The following is a 6,351-nucleotide window of genomic DNA, read 5'->3' on the forward strand; positions in this document are numbered from 1 at the left end:
GATACCTTATTAAGAGAATTACAGGTGAACTAATAACAATAACAAAAAGAATTTGTTTACTGTGCTTCAGGTACTGTGTTCATTACATTTCCTGAATTATCTCATTTAATTCTCAGAACAGCTATGTGAGGTTGTTATAATTTCCATCTCAATTGTAAACAGTTAGAGAGTAGAAGTCAGGTAAAAATTAGTTAAGAAGTATTGAAGCTAGAATTCAAATTCACGTAGACATCTTGCTTTGGAAATGCCCCGATTCAGGGTGGTGATGAGTAAATGAAAAGTGAAAATATACTGTATATTTGATAGTTTAAAAGAGGTAATAAAAGGTTAAGGGTATTGGGGAGGGCACATTTTTGAACCTGATTACATTTATAAACTATGACTAAAAGGCACTTAAGTTCTTGTCATACTTTGAAACAAGAAAGGTCAATTGATGATTTTTATAAAGTCGTGGAGGGTTCAAAGAAGTAAAGGTAAGTGAAGACAGCACTAAAATACTGTTATTATAGACTGAAAGAAAAAGGAGCATATTGGTGGTGGAGAGAATAAGTTTGTAGTTGGAAAGGGCACAACGTTAAAACACTTTACAAAAAATACTTCAGGGCTATTTTGGGGAGGGGCATGTAAGATAAAAGGCCATATGTTAGATCAGGAGGCCATGGAGAAATAAAAACAAACAAAACGAAACTGGTCTTCACTAAAATATTGGTCAAATACAAGAAATTGGGAGAGAAAAAGTGAGGAAGCAGCTGGTGTACTATCTCCCTATTTCATAGTGTTGGGAGTGGAACTCATCTGACCAACCAAGTTGTACATGACCTAAACCCCCAGAAGAGTTCATAATTGCTTTTATGAGCTGTCCGTTATATATTATGTAGATAACACAATGCAAAGTAGAAGACTTTGAGAATTATAAGCTTTGAGATATAAGAACTGTGTGAGACTTGGACAGGTCTAAAGTGAGATATTATGCCTAGTTTGTGAGATATAAAAACAGGGGGGGGAAATGACGCAGCATATGCCCAGCTCATTAATACAACTATTTGAATATAACATTTACACAGGAATTTATATTCAAAATTGCTGAAAAAACTGTGTTTGAACAGTCTTAGTGGTTGATAAGTCAGCAAACAGTAAAGCAACTTTTGTTTTCATTTATTTTTGTACACTTTGTCTGTATAGTTACTGTAGTGAATATATAAATAATAATAATAATATAAAGCATGACCTTTGCCTTCAAGAGACTAATAATGCATCTGTAGTGATAGAAAAAAAAACTTATGAATATTCATGAGATAAACCGTGAAACTGAATCACATGTACAAAGATGGAAATGAAAGTAAAATTCAGTGTCAGCTGAAGAAATCAAAAGAAGGCTACAATGAGGTAGATTGGACTTATTCTGGTCCTGGGAAATAAGCTTTAGATAAACAGAAGGAAGGTGAGTGAAAATCACAAGATAACAGCTGGAGCCAAGGCTTAGATATGATAAAGGGCAAGGGTCTTGAAGGATGTAAATGGTTTTGCAAGTAGCTGAAGTCATCAGACCACAATCAAAAGTAATTACATTAAATGCCCAGCAAAAAGAACCAGAGGCACTGTAGCAGATATTCTAACTGCTTACAAAGTTAGAAGCAGCAGACTGTCCAGATGGGACTGCAGACACCAGAGATGGGGTGGATCTTTTTAAAAATAGGCATCAAGCTACCCATTAAATTAAAAAGCAGAGCCAAGGACGGTTGACAGGTTTTGAAAAGAATGGGTGGAAAGAAACATAAGCCATAATTTTGTTTTTCAGAGTCATGATTGTACGAACGGAAAATGTCCTCAAATATGAAAGATGAGAGAATAGAGAACAAAAATCAATAAACTTTATTTTTCAAAATTAATTTTCTTCATATTTTATAGTTTATTATTATATGACACGTCATTTATTATATGAAATATTTTCATGTGATATTAGATTAAATATTTAATTTCTCTAATGAGGTAAAACAAAAAACAAAAAATCTTGGGAAATAGCCAAATCAGCAATAAATAGCATTCATGAGATAACAGTGCTTTTTAAGGTGATTGAAGCACTTGTAAAATTTACATCTACTGTGCTTACTTTGGAAATTATTATTTTGTAGCACTTGTTACTCTTCTTCTATCTTATATATAACTCATTTATCTGAAATCCTATACTAATTTTGAATTGTGCCTTTCATGTATGATTTGATTTTAAAATAGGTCATACTGATTTGTTGGTACTTCAGTTAGATTATGCACATGTTTACTGACTTCATGTAATTGATAAAACAATGGGAAATATATTGAGAATTTCAAAAATTTCCTGATAAAATAGATATGAATGATAATTAAATGAATGAAAAAAATGAATGCATAGGTTAATGTATGAACAAATAACCAGCTTATAAATGTTCTCATGAGATTATCTGATAATGTAATACTAATGAAATCTAAAAAAAATGTAATCTTTTTGCTTATCTGGCTTCTTATTGAAATGGGAATTTTTGACTGGAAATGCACAGTGTTTTCCTGGGAGGATGGTTTTTTCCTGGGCTCTTTATCCGTGGGAGTCAAAGAATGAAAAAACATACTGAAGATGATATAGTAAAGGTGGAAATTTATTGAAGAACAAGTACAGACTCCCATGGGGGAGGGGGAAAGTCTTCCTGAGTCCTTTATCCCTACTGTTTATAAAGACTGCAGATCTTTGTGCCTTGATATCCCTTCTGATTGGTCACCATCCCTTTCTGATTTGATCACTATAGCAACTTCAACTCAAAGGATGAATCTCACATGGGACATGTGAGGCTCTCCTCCCCTCATTGTTCTCCTTCTCCCTCTGGGCTTTCTTCCTCCCCCCCTTTATCCTATAACTGTGTACCTTTTGCTACTTCTAGATGACTTGTCTTATGGAAATACACCCCTTTGCAACTCTGTAGCACTGTTTTCTTATGGACCCCTTATTTTGTAAAATTTCCTAAACCTGCCTATTTCATTCCCCAAAAGTCCTATTTTACCCCCCCAACAACTCCTTTCATTATTTTCAAACAAAGTAAAACATTAAAAATATAATATAAATTTGTTATGTTTTATAGTGGTCTTAATAAGCTTTAATTTAAGTTAATATTAGACTGAAGAAAATAAGTACTACTGAAAATGTTTCTTTTTTGCCACAGTGATAAGAAGTTGGTTTTTTGATCCTTTCCCACTCCTCAGAACAACATAAGTAAATAAAAAATGGAACAATTAAATAGGACATGGTACAAAAGTATAGTAAATTATTAATCTTTGTGTTAATTATTATGGGATTCGTAAGTATAGCTATTATTCAAAGTGCTTTCTTTTAAAATCATTATATAAAGCCAGTATAACTTTATTGCTAGAACCTTACTAAGTTCAGAAGAAAACTATGTAACAACTTTTTTCATAATTACAGAAGAAATAAAAACCTAAACAAAATATTATTAGTGGAATTGAAAAACATTTGAAGGGATAATACATAAGGTCTGAACTGACTTTATAGAACACTTTATTCTGATAAAGAGTGTCTCAATTATAAAGTAAATGTAGTACTTTATGATGAAATATTGCAAAGCATTCATTTAAAATTGGCAAGAAGATTATAGTGTCCACAACTATCAGTTCAAGTTAGCATATATTTAGAATGTATTTTGAGCAATAGGGCAAGAAAAAGCAAGAGTGAAGTTGAAATATAATTTCCCCTATTCTCAGATGACATGAGGAAATTAAAAAAAAAAAATCAAAATAATCTATGGCTATGTAGTAGAGTTTAAAAGCAATTTTAAAAAATGCTAGTTTCAAAGTCTATATAAGTATGCATTTTGATTTCTATATATTGGAAACACAAAACTGAAAAACTTAAAAGATACTATTCTCAAAAGCAGCAAGATTATCAATTTGCTGTGACATACTTTAATAATTTAATGAAAAATACAGAATATATATATATATATATATATATATATATATATATATATAAAAAATACTGAGAAACATAAAAATATCTAATTAAATTAATTAAATGGAAGGGTATATTATATTATGGATTGAAACATTCAGTTTTCAAAAGATGCTAATACTCCAAAAATGTATATGGAATTGAAAAAAACAACAACAAATAACTACATGAACCTTCAGAAATGAGAACAAAGTTGCAGGGATCACAATACCAGATTTTAAGTTATATTACAAAGCCACTGTAATCAAAACAGCTTGCTATTGGCACAGGAACAGACATACAGTGGTGCCTCACACAACGAACTTAATTCGTTCCAGGAGCAAGTTTGTTATGCGAAAAGTTCGTTATGTGAAACGCGTTTTCCCATAACAATACATGTTAAAAAAAATAATTCGTTCTGTAGCATAAAATATGCTAAGATGACATAAAAAAAGATAAATTTTTTGTTATTATTTTTATTTAGATACATCTAAAAACATAATTTTTTTTAAAAAAAAACACACATTTTTTAAATTTTAAGACAGACTAAGTAGAGTCTACCGAATCTTGCACATCTTCATCCATTTTCTGCTTTTTGGTTGATCGTTTCATGAAAAACCTGTCCAAAGTCGTTTGTTTTTCTCTTTTCTCCAACATCTGCCGGAAATAACGGACAAGAGTATCGGAGTAAAGATCATTGATCCTGTTTGCTTCAGCTGAATCCGGATAGTGGGCATTGGTAAACTCCTGAACTGCTTTCCATTTGACCAGGATGTTCTTGATGTCAGCAGTTGGGATTGGTTGATTGTTTGATTGTTGCTCCTCGTTATCAGATGACGCTTCCCTTTCATTGTCCTGTTGCTGGACCAGAAGTGCTTGGAGCTCTTCAGTTGTCAGCTCTTCTTCATGTTCCTCAATAAGCTCCTCTACATCCTCTTCCTCTACCTCTAATTCCAACCTTTGGGCCACTGTGATGATGTCCTTTACCACTTCTGTGTCATCAACTACTGCTTCTTCCTGGGTCCACGAAGGCACAAGCATCTTCCAAGCAGAAATGAGGGTCCTTTGTGACACTTCTTCCCAGGCCTTCTGTATAAGTCGTATTGCCATAAGGACATCAAATTTCTCCTTCCAAAACTTTCGGACAGTCATATTGTCTCCACCAAACTCGCATTCTTCAAACACCTTATTAAAGAGGGCTCTAGTGTAGAGTTTTTTAAAGTTTGCAATAACTTGCTGATCCATTGGCTGAAGAATGGATGTGGTGTTTGGTGGCAAATACTGCACCTTGATAAAAGGATAATTTTCCTGCAATATTTCCTCTAGGTCTTTTGGGTGAGAAGGGGCATTGTCAAGTATCAGAAGGGCTTTGAGCGGCAGTTCTTTTTCCAGCAAGAATTTCTTCATGGCAGGAGCAAAGGTTTCCAGAATCCATTCGTTGAAGATACTAACTTGGGTCACCCAGGCTTTTTGATTGGACTTCCAATGGACGGGCAGTTTGGACTTAATAACGTTATTTTTCTTGAAAATTCTTGGATTTTCAGAGTGATAAACCAATAGAGGTTTGATCTTGAGGTCTCCACTGGCATTAGACGAAAACATAAGGGTAAGTCTGTCCTTCATGGCTTTGTGTCCTGGCAATTTCTTCTCCTCTTTTGTAATGAAGGTTCTGCTCGGCATTCTTTTCCAGAAAAGACCCGTTTCATGGGCATTGAACACTTGTTGTGGGCAGTATCCTTCATCCTTAATACATTTTTGAAAGTTAATAGAGAACTTTTCTGCTTCTTTCTTGTCAGCACTGCCAGCCTCACCATGCATAGTAACGCTGTGGATTCCACACCTTTTCTTAAATCTAAAAAACCACCCCCTGCTGGCTTTGAATTCTTCTTCATTATCTTGATTGCTGCTACTTCCAGGGACGTTTTTCTTTAGATCGTCATAAATTCTCTTGGCTTTGTGACAGATAATATCTTGGGTTGTTACGTCACCTTTCACCTGCCTGTCCTTAATCCAAATCGCTAATAGCCTCTCCATTTCCTCGTGGATTGAAGACCTATGTTTTTCATGAAATAGTTTTGATACTCCTTTGGCTACTTTGGCTGATTTGATTGCATCCTTATTTGTCAAAATGGTGAAAATGGTGGTCTTGCTGAGGCCAAACTCTTTGACGAGGTCACACTGTTTTACCCCACATTCACTCCTTCTAATTATTTCCTGTTTCATTTCAACAGAAATCACCTTCCTGCTTTTTTTAGAAGCCATGATATAAAAAAAATATTGAGTTTAACTTAAAAGGACGACTGCCGTGATACGTGCGTGATTTAATTCGTAATGAAGAACGATTGCCGCGATACGTGCTTAAGTTAAGCACAGTGACTAAC

Source organism: Pipistrellus kuhlii, unplaced genomic scaffold (assembly GCF_014108245.1).
Source record: "Pipistrellus kuhlii isolate mPipKuh1 unplaced genomic scaffold, mPipKuh1.p scaffold_m20_p_2, whole genome shotgun sequence".
In the NCBI taxonomy this organism is placed as follows: domain Eukaryota; kingdom Metazoa; phylum Chordata; class Mammalia; order Chiroptera; family Vespertilionidae; genus Pipistrellus; species Pipistrellus kuhlii.